This window comes from Rattus norvegicus, chromosome 1 (genome assembly GCF_036323735.1).
Source record: "Rattus norvegicus strain BN/NHsdMcwi chromosome 1, GRCr8, whole genome shotgun sequence".
Classification (NCBI taxonomy): domain Eukaryota; kingdom Metazoa; phylum Chordata; class Mammalia; order Rodentia; family Muridae; genus Rattus; species Rattus norvegicus.
The window spans coordinates 188,911,650-188,927,601 of NC_086019.1; the positions used below are offsets into that span (position 1 = coordinate 188,911,650).

Here is a 15,952-nt window from a genome sequence, read left to right on the forward strand (position 1 = left end):
CTGGAGGAAGGTAGTCAGTCAATCCCACCCACCTACCCATTCACACACATACGCATATACCTTATCTTGAGCATGGTATTGTTGTGATAAACACCATGACCAAAAGCAACTTGGGAAAGAAAGGGATTATTTGACTTGCATCTCCTGGATAACAATCCATCGAGGGAGGCCAAGGCTGGAACTGAGAACAGGAACCTAGAGTCAGAAACAGAAGCTGAGGTGAAGGAGGGACTCTGCCTACTGGTTTGTTCTCCATGGCTTGCTCAGCCTGCTTTCTTACCATACAGTACTACTACCCATGATTAGCACCACTCACCATGAGCTGATATCTCCCATTTCAATCATTAATTTAAAAATGCCCCATTGACTTCGCTACAGGCCAATATGATGGTGGTGTCTTCTCAGCTGAAATTATCTGTTCTTAGATGATTCTAGCTTGTGTCAAGTTGACCAAAAGCAAACAGATTAAAAACAAACAGCAACAACAAAAAAGCAAGCAGTTAGCACTTGCCTGGAGCACACAGGAAGGAAACAGTGGTGTGAATGTGACCACCAAGCAACTGGGACCAGAGGAATCTGGAAACATGCCCCTTGTTCAAAAGTCTTCTAGCTACCTGTTTGCTAAATACCAAGTAGGTGACAAGACACATACCCGCAGGTGGCTCTTAGCATTCAGACCCCAGAGTGGCCTCTGCTGAGACTCTGCTTTAACAGCATCCTAGGATGCTTGCTGCTTGGAGGACACCTTTCAGTCTCTCAGTTTTGTGTGTTTGGATCAGGCCTCCAACAGGTATCAGGAAGACCAATGGCACAGATTAAGGGCCATCAAGGCTGCCATCACTACTTAGTGATCAGCCGCTCCTCCTAAGACCCTGGGACAGAGATAGCTGTCTTGATCACAGTAGGGACACAGTTATGGGTTTGTTCGAGGGTGGGTTTACTTTAATTATATGGGGATTAAAAAGCTGGCTCAGTGGATCTGTATATATTCAGGGTCGGAGGAGCCAGTAAGGGTCCAGCCAGTCATCTCTAAGGAAGTCGGGCAACCAGAGGCAATCACCTCCAACTGGGATCCCAAACCACAATAGAGCAGTACAGCCTTGACTGGCCAAGTGGGGGAGGCGGGTCCAATTAAAGTGGCCACTGCAGGAATTTAATAAGCAGGGGACCATTTACTGAGAGCGCTCTGCATTGGAGAACCTGGCCTCATTTCTGAACACAGAAACGTTTGATGTCGGACATCTGACTCTATGTTGAGTTCTCAGCCAGCTCTGCAGAAGGCCCACATCCCAGGGAGAGTCTTTTGAAGGAGCCAGGGCTGTCAATGGAGTTGTACTAATTAGGTAACAGGAGTAGCCCCAAATGCCTGTCTTCATTTGCAATTCAGTATGTGTCTAATTTGCCAAATATAAAACATCCTCTCTGGAAAATCACATGCAACTTAGTGAGAGAGATTTCCTTACCTGCCAGGTAGGAAGCACTTAAGATACTAGCTAATTGCCAACTGTCCTGTTCATATGATGTAGACAGATACTGTCCAGGCCAAGCTGGAGTAAGGCGCAACATCTCACTCATGCTAGGCGCATGCTCTGCTATGGCTTGGATTCCCATTTTACAGATAAGGAAACTGGGGCTTATAGAAATGACCCTCCCCCCATCAATCAGATGGCTGGTGCAGGTCAAAGACTGGGTAGTGACTGTTGTAGAAACAGTGGTTCTCAGCTAGAGTGCTTGCTCTGTGGGGGATCTTTCAGCAATGTTCAGACAGTTTGATTGCCACAGCTTGAAGGCTATGGAGTAGCAGTTCCCAGAGTCCATCAAGTAGAAACCCAAAATGCTGGTAAACTCCTACAGTGCTAAGGGCAGCCCAGAACACAGAAATGTGTGGGTTACCAAAATGGGCTTCAGAACCCCAGGTATGTGTAGTTAGCTTTGCATGACAGGCTGCATGCAAGAAGACGGCTTTGCATGTACCAGCTGGCAACATATATGTGATTTGAAGGAAATCACTCAATTTCTCTGAGCCTCATTTATCATCATCTTTAAAATAGAAGGTGAGAAGACGCTGCAGGAGACTGTAAAGCAAGCCCTCCCTCTAATCTCTCTCCCTCCCTTTTCCTCTTTTTAGAGTCAGTCAGGTACATATTTAGAAGTTTATAACCTGAGCAAGGCCATCGGCCAGGTGTAGGACTTAGATCCCTGAGAAACTCCATCTTGCACTAAGAAACCCTCCAGCATTAGGTTCAAAATCATGTGACTCTAAAACACCCAATTTGATATCTTTGTATTCCTGGAATTATAAATTTATTTACCTAAATAAAATAGATGGATCATAACTCATAAAAAAACATGCAGCTTCATTTTCAGGGAGACACGGGTGGCTCAGCATTCAACCCAATTTACAGGCAATGAATGTCAGGCTCAGGCCTTACACTCTGCGCTCCTCTGCTTACATTAATGTGACTAGGGTGTGAATAGCACACTGATGTTTGACAATGTCCTGGGCAGTCACAATATTACATTTTCCTGGGCAAAATCAAATGACCCAGGAAAATGTATATGACCCACTTTGACTTATCAGATGAAAGATGTCACCTCTTCCATGGGAAGAAGTCAGGAGATTGAGTTCTCTCTTTGTGTCCCATCTGTGACTGAGGAGTAAATTCTCCCTAGGGAAAGTCAGCCTGGACTAAGAACAGACACATCATTCAAGCCTCTGAATACAGCCGTGCCTGATGCCTGGTCTTTTCACTAGTGTGAGAGTCCCAGAGCCTCTTCTGACTTCTATGCTTATGTTCCTTGGGAGCAAATTGTTCAGAGGAGCACAGCAACAGCTCAAGTTCTCTGTCTCAGCCAGGGACTAAGGTGGATCTGGGCCAGAGCTTAACTCCTGCTGTACTGCACACGTTCTTTTTATAGAAGCATGACACATAGAAACATAAATATCTATAAGAAGAAAATGAGATAGGTGTAAGGGAAAGAAAGAGACGGAGGAAAGGAGGAAGGGAAGGAGAAACACTGGCGTGCAGACCAGTAAATGTCCACAGATTTACACATGAACATGGTGAATATGGAGCACTGAAGCCCAGGGCCTTGCCAGCTCTGCTCCCTAACTGATCCTCTAGGCTAACATGCTCCCAGCTTCTAACACCACTGGTTAGTTTTGCCTCTTTTCACTTGGTTGGTTTATTGTATTTGGCTTTTGGCCCCTGCAGTCAGGGCATACAAGCTTTGTCCTATTCTATTCTGTCTTTGTGGGAGCAGCTCAAAGGCTCAGCACTGAATTTATTAGGGTAGAAAAATTCAAACAATAGCTGGGGGCCCACCAATACCTCTATGCCTGTATGCTCTCTCCAGCCCAGCCCCTGCTGGTAGGAAAACTCCTCACCAAAGTTCAGAATTCCACAGTGTGCGTTCCAGGAGGAACCCCAGGGTGAAGTCATATCCTGCCTGTGACCCAGCTTCGAAAGATACTCACCATCCCTCCCAGCACAGTTACAGCTTGCCACAGAGTCAGGAACAAATAAGGAAGCACCTGCTGCTGAAAGTGTCATTGTCACAGTACTGAAAGATGTTCTATCTGCTCTCGAGATTTATATGTAGTGAGTGCAGGGTATCCTCTGGGCAGGGTATCTCACACCTATTCATTCACTGTATTGACACTATCATATTTACATTCTGTTCATTTCTGGGGCTGTATCCTTATATATGGTTCTAGAGTAGACATGTTCTCCTTTATAGTTGGACCATTATAAACAGTGTCACTGTGAACATTCCTGGATGCATCTTCTGGTGGCCATGTACACTAACCACTGTGAACAAGCCAAGCCATGGAGTATGCATGCAAAGCCTGAAACGTCTTAGTTGGTGGTTGGTATGAGATGGTCCAGCCCATTGTGGATGGTAAAACTCCTAGACTGGTGGTTCCGGGTGCTAAGAAAGCAAACTGAGCAAGCCATGGGGAGCAAGCCAGTAAGCAGTGGTCTTCCATGACCTCTGTTTTTGTCCCTACCTCCAGGTTCCTGCCTTAAATTCCTGCCCTGACTTCCTTCAGGCTGGACTATGATGTGGAAGTATAAGCTGAAATAAGCCCCTTCCGCTCCAAGTTGCTTTTGGTCAGGGTGCTTTCATTACAGCAATAAAACAAGGGGTACCTAGAGGGAACTCCCAATCCTCAGTAGCACCCAGTGACCTGAGCTTCTAACAGTGTTGCCACCATCTGCTCCATGATGCAATCTCTAGATTTGTTTGGACAGAACATTTTACAAGGTAGGGGTTTCCCACACTTCACCTCTGAGGACTAGATAGTGCACTGTGGGGATCTGACAGCCAGCATGTGAAAAGCAGTGCGTGTGTGTGTGTGTGGGGGGGGGGTCTAAGCTCAATATTCTCCTTGCAGGACAAGGGGAAGGTGAATATCTTCTTGCAGTGAGAGACAGGAGACCTGTGAGAATCAGCTGATTAAAATGAAAGTCTTCATCAACCAATCACCGAAAATCAAAACTGATGCCGGCTGGTATGTATAAAATATCACTCCTTCATTGCCGGGATGAAGTCTTCCAGCGAGAGATGGGTAGTGTGCACTGGATGTGGTCACCTGATTCTGCTGGAAAGGTTTTTGCACCACACCAGAATGCCCAGAATTGTATTTTAAACTCACACACTTATGTTTCTGTGGCCGTTGCTGCCACACTACAAGCAATGTAATGCGATTATAAATCTTAGGGGCCTGGACTGGCAGGGCTTCTGAGTTTCGTTTTTTCATCTAACCGATTTTTAGCAGGCCCACGGTATTTCAATATGTATTTCACCTTTATTTGATTTCACGGACAATTGGTTCTTTCACAAAGCAAAAGAAAATAAAAGGCAGTCTGCTGCCCCTTCTTCTAAGCATGATGTTTTCTAGGAAAGAGAATCCCATTGCAGTGTGGGAGACTGAGTGGGGAGCACATCTCCCCTGTCCCTAACGCTATCATCAAGCCTGCCAAGTACCCTAAGGCTGCATCTCCACTGGTGAGCACTGGGAGTCTGAGCACCTCGGATAAGAGCAGTAGGTGACGGCTACCTGGTCTCCCCAGAGCAAGAGAAACAGGCCGTCTCTATTGAACAGCAACTTGAGAGAGTGTGCAATCAACAGGAAACAGTATCAGGAAGGAGGCAAAACTGAAACAAAACAAAAGAATGGTATGGGATGTGTGAGACAAATTGGTGTGCTCCTCTACTATGACTAGAGGCTGGGAGCATTGTACCTGGGTACCACTCTCAGCACAGCTGAGGCAAGCTTCTAGGAATGTGGAAGGCTCTTCCTTCTAAAACTCAAAGCAAAGGGTTTCATCCATCTGAATAGACTCTGATGGTCGTGGTGATAATGATGATGATGACAGTGATGATAGTTCCATCAATGATAATAAAAATTATATCAATTAATATTTAACAAGCTTACTAAGTTTTTTTCCTGCTAGGGGAATTTTCATGCATTATATCATATAATCTACCACAGTGGTTCTTAACCTTCCTAATGCTGGGACCCTTTAGTACAGTTTTTCATGGTGTGCTGACCGGCAGCCATACAATTTTTTGTTGTTATCTTATGACTGCAATTTTGCTACTTTTATATTTATAATGTAAATATCTGTATTTTCTGATGGTCTTAGACAACCCCAATGAAAGCGTCATTGGATCCCCAAAGGGGTTGCAACCTACAGGTTGAGAAGCATTGATCTACCCTCTAATCACCTTAGAAGTATGTGGTGTGAGAGTCAGCAAGACACATCTAAAGGCACTGGGACTTGGGACCAGACAGTGTAGTTCCAAAGCCCGAGCTCCAGCTGCTCTGTTTCCCTGGATGGGATCGGTAGTGCTTCCATTTTAAGGATGAGGAAACTGAGTCTCAGAATACTTAAGGGAGGGTGGTTTTACCAAAGAAAAATAAGACCCAATTCAGATTGGAAGACATACCCTCTCCCTCCACATAGTTGCTGAGCTGGCTGAATGGAGCTTACATGCTCAGGGTCTTAGGATCTTCTAACCAGCACCATAGACAGCAAAGCGAAGGGGAACTTGGAAGGTCACATTTCCTGCAGCCAGTCTCATGCCTATCATCTGATGATGTCACTCTTGGCTTCACTGAACATGTAAACTACGTGGCTGCCTGCGAAGTACTCGGCAGCTGCATTACCATCCAGGAAGTGTGGTCTTCCCCATCCATTGTCTCTGTCTCCCAGGCCTTCAGATTCCCTGTGCCCATAGACAATACTGAGTACTGGTGGAGACAAGAGGGAGGCAAGGACTTTTCTCTTGGCCCTGATGATGGTGTTATGAAGAGTGGGCTACAACAGTGTCACCCAATCATGCCCTTTGGATATGACAACACCTCCCTCCTTTTGTGCCATCCAGGCTTGATGGAGTAACACTCCCCAAGTCTTGCCATTCCTCAGGCTGCTGCACTGTGTGTGTCTTGTGGATTTCCCATATTGCCACTTCACATGCTGGTTCCTCACCTACCCAGAAATCTAACATCTATGTGAGACGGACTGATACAGTTGGCCCTCTGTTGCTTACACCCAATTATTCCAGTTATTATAGGGACTGTTATCATTCAAGTACATACTTTATGCCAAGCACCATGGTAAACCCTCTGCTTACATGATCCCGCTTGCTTCTTGTAACAACATCCTTAACTTGTCACATGACAAGCTCGTCACATGGTTCCTCTTGCCTCTCTGGGCTGGTCGTTAAGTCAGCCATGTGAAATTACCGTCAGGCTCCTTTGCACATGGGTTCGTTCTGCATGCGTGCTTTCACCATCACGCCTTTCTCGACGTACTTTTATCCCTCTCTCAAACCACTGCTCAAAAGCCCCCCCCCTTCCCTGAAGCCCACCTGGCCATGCTGCTTCTCTTAGCAGAGGCATGTGCCTTCTGTGTTGCCTCAGTGTGACCCACGGGAAGCTATAAGGAAACATCCCAAAGACAGTCACTGCTCACGGGACTGAGGAACTGAAACAATGTGGGAAGATGCAGTGTTCTCCAAACTTCTCTTTACTCCCGGAACCCAGCAAAGTGCCTGGCAGCACCCTGGATACATGCAAAGGAAGAAATAGGGTGAGAGAGGAAAGAATGCTGGGCCAGGGGGAGGAGGGAAATTACTGATGGGAATCTAGAATAATTTATTCACCATAGTTTGTGCAAAGAGGTATCAGTGTTCCCACAAATGTCTCACAGTATGGTCCCTTCTGCCATAGCAATTGAATATTCTGATCGCCATTATAACTTAAGTGGTGACTCCAATTTTTCTTCTGGCTGGTTTTGCAAGTTTAGTGGTAGACACTTTCCTCCCATAGTGGTGTGTGTGTGTGTGTGTGTGTGTGTGTGTGTGTGTGTGTGTGTGTGTGTGCGCGCGCACACGCGCGCGCGTGTGCATGAAGACATGAGGCTGGCAAGATCACCCTCCTGTGATTCCCAATCCTGCTCAGCAACAGTGTCCACACCTGCTTTGCGAGCCAATCAGAAGAGACGATCAGAGAGACCTCCTCCCTACCCCTAGTCTCTAGTCCCTCAGCTCCATCCATCAGCCTTGCCACACTCGCAGGTCACCGTGCTCTCCACACCACCAAACGCCAGGCAACTGATTGACTGCAACACTCAATTTCAACCCAGCAGAGGACCTGGCAGGCCTTTGATCAATATTTTGCACCACAGACCACTTCCCTATGATAAATGCACTAGTTGAGAGGAGGAAGAGATTAACCTTCCAGCACGGGTGGCAGGCAGCAACTAGGAAAAAGATGGCTCAATTCTATCAGGGAAAGAGGATGGGGCCTATTTCCTGGGCTCTTTGGGACCATATTTCAGCTCGGGACACCCATGAATGTGAAGAAGGCACATTTCTAAAGCATCTTGGAGATTTCTGCTGCCAAAGCCAACCGGGTTACACATCTTCTCCATTAACCTCTACCCGTGTTTGACTCAAAGGAAGCAAGAGAGGAAGAAAAGGCATCAGAGGGCACAGGTGGGATAATATATATGTACTTAGGGCAGCTGATAGATGGGATCTGGGAGGAGGCTGGGGGGTGAGCCTGTGCACACACACAAGATGAAAGTCTCCAGGAAGAATTCTCTCCCCCCATAAATCCTTCCTGCTGACAAACAGAGCAAGAACAAGGTAATTCACCACAGCGATGGAGCCGATTGCACTTGTAATCTTATAGCTCAACAGGCAGGGAGGAGGGGCATCTGGACAATGGCAGGAAGAAGCCCATTGGTGAAGTCACCCCGTAGGAGTCAGGGGCTTTGAGGCTCCCAGGAAAGATTAGATGTGACTCAGAAACTACGGCTACCACTTCACTCACTCATCATTTAAAAATAATTGAAGGCAGCACTTAGAAGGCTGAGATAAGAGAATTGGAAGTCCCGGGCCAGGCTGTACTACTTGGTGAGATCTTGACTCAAAATATCTAATTAGTTAATTAATATAAAATTTAAATCTGCCATTTGGTAGAGAAAAATATAGCGAGAGTTACTGTTTTCAGGCTCCTTGGGTATTACCTGTGTTCCAGTGGTGAGCAATGGGCAAGCACTGGGCAGCCTGCAGGCACTCAGCTTTCGGTGTGTCACTCACAAAACCCACTGTCTCTTTGCAGATGAGCTAACCAACACCTAGAGACATTAAGTGGCTTTCTCAGCAGCACATAGCTGGTAACTGACAGGCCAGATGTCATCTTCAAGGCAGGGGACTGTGACACCTCTTCTTCATGAATATCTTTTTGTTTTGACTCTAACTACTGAAGTCTACAGCTGCTTAGAGGAGTGTTAAGTCTTCCTAGAGGAGAGGGCTCAGCCTGGTTGGAGCTGAGCAGTTGGACTGGCCGTTACAATGGTGCTGATTATGGGAATGTTGTGGGAAATATCCTGATCTTTCTGAATCTGTTCCCAAAACCCTGGTTGTCAGGTTGGTAGGGCACCCAAATTAGACACTGTTAGTTCTATATCTTTTGGTGGGCAGCTGTCAATCTTCTAGGAACCCAGAACAGAATAAAATAAAAGTGGCTGAAAGGACACTATGTCCTTTTGTGTCCTGCCTACTGATGGGGGCATAGGCTTCTACCCTTGACCTGGTTCTCGGTCTCTCTTTGAACTCAAGGCTTGACGCAGTTCGCTGACAGTAGATGTCCATATACAGAGGAATTGGTTCCTCAGAAACAAAGCTGCACTCCAGCCCTGTGGCACTGAAGGAGCCCCTGACCTTGTTGTAGACGATGGAGGGGAGGGGAGGACAGTGGACACAGGAGTGGGTATGTCTTAGGTTTAAGGTGTCCTGAAGCTTACATTGAGATATGTACTGAAACGCCGTCTAAAGCAGATTCACACCACAAGAGAGCCCCAAAGGAATCATAAACATAGGGAATAATGGAAAACAAGGTAAGCTCACCAGGACAGGCCTGCAACCACAGCTACTCTGGAGGCTGAGAGAGGAGGATTCCAAGTTTGAGGTCAGCCTGGGATTCAGAGCAAGTTCTAGACCAGTTTGGGCAATTGTTGATAACCTGTCTAAAAATAAAAAGTAAGGACAGGCCTGACCCTGCAGCTCAGCAGTAGGGCATTCAGTGTGAGGCATGGTGTGCTTCCCAGGAACACAGAAATGAAAGAAACAAGAGAAACGAGGCTCACTGGACAGAGCACTTGGTGAACAAGTGTGAGGAGCTAAGTTAGAACCCTAGTGTAAAACCAGATATGGTAGCACATGCCTGTGATTCCAGCACTCCTAAAGGGAGAGGGGAAATGGAGACAGGCAAAACTCTAGAAGCCTATTGGTCAGCTAGCAGCCTCAGGCAAGATAGCAAGATACCTCATGTCAAACATAGTAGAAGGCGAGGACTGCACCTAAGGTTGTTCACATGCACTATCACATACCATCACCAGTTGTTCCCAACACACACACACACACACACACACACACACACACACACACACACACAGAGGGAGAGAGACAGAGAGAGACAGAGAGAGAGAGACAGAGAGACAGAGAGACAGAGAGACAGAGAGACAGAGAGAAGAGAGAGAGAGAGACAGAGAGAGACAGAGAGAGACAGAGAAGAGATTGGGGAGGCAATAGGAGTATTACCTGTGTGGGCAAACTAGTCAGAGCCTGTAGCCCACTTTCACTAAGACCCTCTCTGTCCCTCTTCCCTTTGGTAGATGCTTGACCATGTGACACCACCACCTGGCCACCATAAGGAACAGCAGGCAGAGATAAGAAAGGACTTGCACAGTCAGAGAACAGCTGTGCTCAGGTTCTCCCTTGTAGTAGGGATAAAGGCCAAGGGTAGAAGCTGGAGGTGAGCTCTTACCACCTTTTATCTCACCTATTGATAAATATGGCCCAGTTGCTTCCCTAGACCAGGTCCTAAGCAGATTGGAAATTTCTCATCATCAGAGACAGAGGTGATCATGTGAGATAATTGATGGTATGTGCATTAGTTTTCTGTTGCTGCTGTAACTAGACACTTGGCTAACGTCCAAGTGTTAGCAGGAGTCATGTTTTTTTCTAAAGGCTCTAGGAGAGATTTTGGTTTCTTGCCTTTTCCAACTAGGAGGAGCTGACTCTTTCTTTGCCCTAAGGTCCCTTTCTTTAAAGTAAGCAAACTCTGACCACATCATTTGCCTGCCTCTATCTATCTATCTATCTATCTATCTATCTATCTATCTATCTATCTATCTATCTATCCATCCTTGTCCCTTCCTCTCCTCCTCCTTTCTTCCTCTCTCCATGCCTTCTCCCCAAATTATACTTCCAAGGAAGCCTGGAATTATGCAGGGGGTATTGATCCATCCAGGTTACTCCCATCTCTAGGTTTCTTATAACTAACTTCAATCCTGTCTTTAATCTCAATCATCCTTTCAAGTAACAGAACCCATTCTATTTCCCGTGGTAACACTATAGCTACTGGGACCAGGGGATCCACTATCTTGCCTGTCCCTTTCCATGCCCACCAGATAGACATTTTCTCATCTCATTGCCATCCCCTTGAGTCCTGGGTAACATGGATGGATCAGTTACATTAAGGAACTTTTTCCAGATGGCAGAACTAAGAAGCTGACTCAGTGGAGGATATTAGCCTAGCTACCAAGTGCGAAGCTGAGAGCAAGCTATTGAAACACACTGTGTGCTTCATCATCCACAAAATGAGGAACAACTCAGCCCCAGAGGGTGAGAACAAAACACAAAGGATACAAACATGGAATAAAGAAGCACGAATTGCAGAGCAAGAGCCTCTGGACCCACCATAGTCTGCTCTCTACCCATCACTGCATCTTCCAGACATTTTTCATCAGACAGTGGGAGCAAAAATAATCACTTCTGCCTTTAGTTCCACAACATGCATTGCCTTGTGTACGCCATGCAATTTTCCAAATCACAAGCTAATTAAACACCCCCGCAAAGGGCTGGAAGTAGATTAAACATTGATGTAGGCATCTATCGATTAGTGCCTTTCCTTGACTCTTGGTGCAATGTTATCGATAACATTAAATAATCTCTTAATAAAATTTTCTCATCATACAACCATCCTTCCTTGTTTGAGCCTTCCGGAAATGTGATTGCACAGGGAGTAAGCATTCTTTCTGAATGGCCATCAATACATGCCAAATAGAATGGACAGAAAGGAGGAAGAGAGGCAGCCCAGCCACAGACTGTTCTGTGGCTGGTAATTGTATTACAGTTCAAATAAATTCAGACAAACTAACCTAGACAGCACAAACACAAGGTGTGTTAGATCTCGGAGTCATTTCAGTTTGTTTGTATGTTTGATTTTGAACAGGATCTGGCCGTCCAGTTCAGTAGCAATTCAGAGGGCATTTACTCAGTGTCTAATTATAACAGCTAACATTTGTGCAGCTACTGCATATAGGTACCATACCGAGATGTGACATGGGGACACCCAGTGTCTTCATGCTGTCCTTCTAGCCAATTGTGACATCAGTCCTATCACTGTGGAATATTATAGATAAGGAAAACTGGGCCAGAAGAAGTTGAGAAACATGCTCATGGTCGTCCGGGTGGTGATATGGAGCAGCAGACTCAGTACAGGTCTACCTGATTTGGGATTCCTAACCACTGTGCAGCATGGCCTTCTTCATGCTAGAGTCTACTGAAGGACTAAAAGGCAGTGGTGAGACATGAGATCCTTGCCCACTAAAAGCTGAAAGCCCAGGGGGCTACCAATGGCATTTGCACCTCAAGAACTTGAACTTTGAGATAAGTTACGTGATCCCGAATTTTAAGGATACAGAGAACTTGATGCAATAGGTAGTAGGGTCTCTTTCACTTTTGTTTCCAGGTCTTGGGTCTTGATCATTGGCCACTCCATTAAATGCAATCTTCTCTTAGTCCTTCCAACATATCCATTCTAAAGCAACTGGAACTTGTAAAAGTGACGGAGAGTATTTAACTCCCTGCTGATATTCACGCTGTCAGTGCTGAATAGAGACACAGCAAGTGGGAGCTAGTAGTTAAGCCCTTAAGTTAACTGAAAGGACTCAGGGGTAAAGACCAAATCCTCCCCCAAAAGAGGATGAGGTCTGTCAGTCAATGTGGACTCCCTGCTGAAATGAGCAATTCTAACATCTCATCAGACAGCCACAGTAAGTTTGCTTTGCTTGGGTCCACAGAAGGATCTGCTCTAGACAGTCACTTTTCTGTTTGTGCCTTCCCCACTTAGACTCTTGGAACACTGCTCCTTCAGCATCGGACCTTATGGGAAGACCTCTCTACCCTGATCCTCTCTCACTCTAAGAGGCAGAACTTCATTTCTTGGACGTAACCTTGGAAAGTAGGAAAGCAGGATCCAGCTGTGTGACCAGGAAGGGAAGGAAACGGTGCATCCAGAACTACACCAACTGCTTCTACTCTCTTCATGCTGGTTAGGGACAAATCTTGTGACTACAAAAAAGAAACAAAAAGTTTGAGTGGAGTATATGATTAAGCTTCAGCCAGGGTAAACACAAGCTCTTGATTGAACAGAAGTTAAGAGCAAGACCACAAGACCTCATATAGAAAGTGAGGCGTGTTCAACCTGAGGGTGTCATCCTGCAAGATAACTTGTAATTTATTGGCATTACTTTGATCCCAGAATGCCATGATGATTAAAAATTATGAACTGTACATGCACCTATGACATTCTCAAAGAATTAATAAGAGTATATTAAAACATCTAAACTAAATAACAGCTTCCAAACATGATTTTATGAAATACAAGGAACAGAGAAGACTTTTGTACACCTAAACAAATACCATAGGTTTTATGGATCAGTGGATGAATACATGGGTGGAGTTGAGATGATGATGATGATGATGATGATGATGATGATGATGATGAAGAGGAGGAGGAGGAGGAAGATAGAAGAAAATAGACAGCTAAATACATCAGAGAGAAAGAGAGAGAGACAGAGAGACAGAGAGACAGATATAGATGGGCAGGTAATAAATACCCTATAGCTACTGGGCAATGATGCTATATTGATGCTATAGTGTACAAACAGGCATATGTACACACATACCTAGTCTGACTAATTAGAGCAGGTCAGGAAAGCCTGTATATTCAGGTTCATGCACTGCACACAGACTCTGCAGGCAGTCTGGTGAGCTCACCTTTTGTTTCTTTCTAACTTTGTTCTATTGGGCAATATCTTGACTTCTCTGCATAGTATTGTTCATAATACTGATATGTCCCCATAACTGATATCTACCAATAAAAAACAAATGACAGTATATTCCTACAACGAAATACTTCATAGTAATAAAGAACCAAGATTGAATGCACCATATAGAAGAATTTTAGAACTATGAAAGAAAGAAGCCAGATGCAAAAGGTGTACATGCTAGGGCCAGAGTGTAACTCAATGCAGGGGCCTAGCATGCTCAAGGTCCTGGATTCCATCTCTAAACACCACATATGTGCATGTGTACACACACAAATGCACATACACAAACACACACACACAAGGGTATACACATAACCTGTACTCTATGTAATTCCATTTATCTTAACACACAAATTCAATTATATAGATAGAAATGAGACCAGTGGTTGTGCAAAATGGACTGTGGAGTAATGGGGAAATAGCAAATAGGAACTTTGGGGTTGATGGAAATATCCTCTGTCAATGTGAGTGACAGTTACACAGTTATCTTCATTTGTCAAATGCTATTGAATGAACATTCAACATAGGAACATGTCATTGAAGCCAAATTATACCTCAGTTAAAAGTTACTTTTAAAATCCTTTGTTCATCTCATGAGATTTTTCATGCTGTTCAGAATGAATCCCAAAGTCCCTGTGGAAGTTGCAACAGCACCATTGCTGTTTCTTTAGGCCACCTTGTGTGAGGCAACTGAATCTCTCCATATCTAGGACCCTTCATGTCCTGCTTTCTGCTGCACCGCTGCTTAAATGTGTCTCTCTCAATGAGGGCTCCACAAACCCTCCTTCCTCACCCACAGTGTGTCATTCTATTATGATTATCTTCCATGTTCACCCTTCTTGTAGTTTACCCCAGTTCATCTGTGAACTGTGTTCCCAAACTAGAAGGAAGCTGTGTGAGGGTAGACAGTTTGTTCATTGCCCAGCCTTGCAGAGTGCTATGATTCTTGGTAATTGGTTTCTCAGCCCACATGCAGTTTATTCCTAAGAAGATAGCTATCTATCTATGTAGGAAGGTTCATATGCAATGCTTAGATAAATAATATCAGGTGGTATGAAGGATAGAGCATAACCCAAGCACAGGCAGCCATCTCTAAATACAGGCAGATACTATGAGTGCCAAGCCAGTGTCAAAGTCTCTGGGAAAGTGACTTTGAACCAGGATGTAATGAGGGAGTGAATCATACAGGATCTGGGTGACAGCACCGTTGCAGAAGCAGTTAAATGCAAAGGCCCAGGGATTGGCACTTGCTTGAGCCATCTAGCAAGAAAAGCAAGATCAGTGTGGGAGGGTTATCATGCTACATCCCCCCTCATTGTCACAGTGTTCCCTGTTATTCTGTCTGGCCACATCTATGGCCACACTTATGACAACTCGAGGTCATATGTGTTTATTTGTGTACATTGTCTATCTCTCCCATAGCATTCCTCAAACAAGAGACCATAGTCCATTTTATTCAACACAACATTGTGTGTATGGTAAAGTGCTTGATTAGTGTATAGAAACCATAAATTCAGTCCTGAAAATGAAAAAAAAAATTAACAACAGAAAGCTAATTCTTCATCCTTTTCTCAGCATCCTAGTGACCCATAGCTTACCTCCAAATTCTCAGAACTCTATCTGATGATTATCGCCACAAGACAGAATGGCAGACACACATACTCCTATTACAAACAATCTGCATTGTAGAACTTAGTAATTCTGTGGCTTTGTGTCGCAGTTTGTGTTCAGTCCATGTTGTCTCCTTTTTCACCCTCTGTCCAATGTGCTGCTCCTATTATATTCCCTCCAGTTCTATTGTTCATTAAAACTTGACTTCAGGGGGGGCAAGTGCTTTCTGTGGAAGCCTGAGGACCTCAGTCCAAACTCAAACTCCCAGAGGAAAGCCAGGGCAGCATTCCCTGGGAACCAAGCCCTGGAAGACAGAGGCAAGCAGATGTCTGAAGCTCACTGGCTAGTCAGTCTAGCTAATCTGTTCAGCTCCAGACTCTGTAAGAGATCCTATCTCAAACAAATAGGGTGAAGGAGCTGAAGAGATGACTCAGTGGTCAGGAGTACTGCTGCTCTTCTAGAGGCTCCAGGTTCGGTTCCCAGCACCCACATCAGGAGGCTCATAATTTTGTATAACTCAGATCCAGGACAATCTGGCCTCGGTGAGCACCTGCACATGCATGCGGTGTGCTCAATCTGGCACATACACACAAAAATAAATAAATCTAAAATTAACGTGGAACAGTTATGTAAGGTGTTGT

At 45.0% G+C, this 15,952-nt stretch overlaps 1 protein-coding gene and 1 long non-coding RNA gene across 2 annotated transcripts in view; one reads left to right on the forward strand and one right to left on the reverse strand.

Annotated features, from left to right (window-relative positions):
- The window catches only part of LOC134478859 (large ribosomal subunit protein eL13-like), a 254,697-nt gene that overhangs the window by 212,690 nt on the left and 26,055 nt on the right, over positions 1-15,952 (forward strand). The gene's annotated exons all lie outside the window — the stretch shown is intronic.
- LOC103691232 (uncharacterized) overlaps positions 11,770-15,952 on the reverse strand; it is a 32,403-nt gene continuing 28,220 nt past the window's right edge. Inside the window, exon 2 of the long non-coding RNA XR_010063153.1 lies at positions 11,770-12,939. This is a non-coding gene — a long non-coding RNA (uncharacterized LOC103691232). The remainder of the gene's footprint in view (positions 12,940-15,952) is intronic.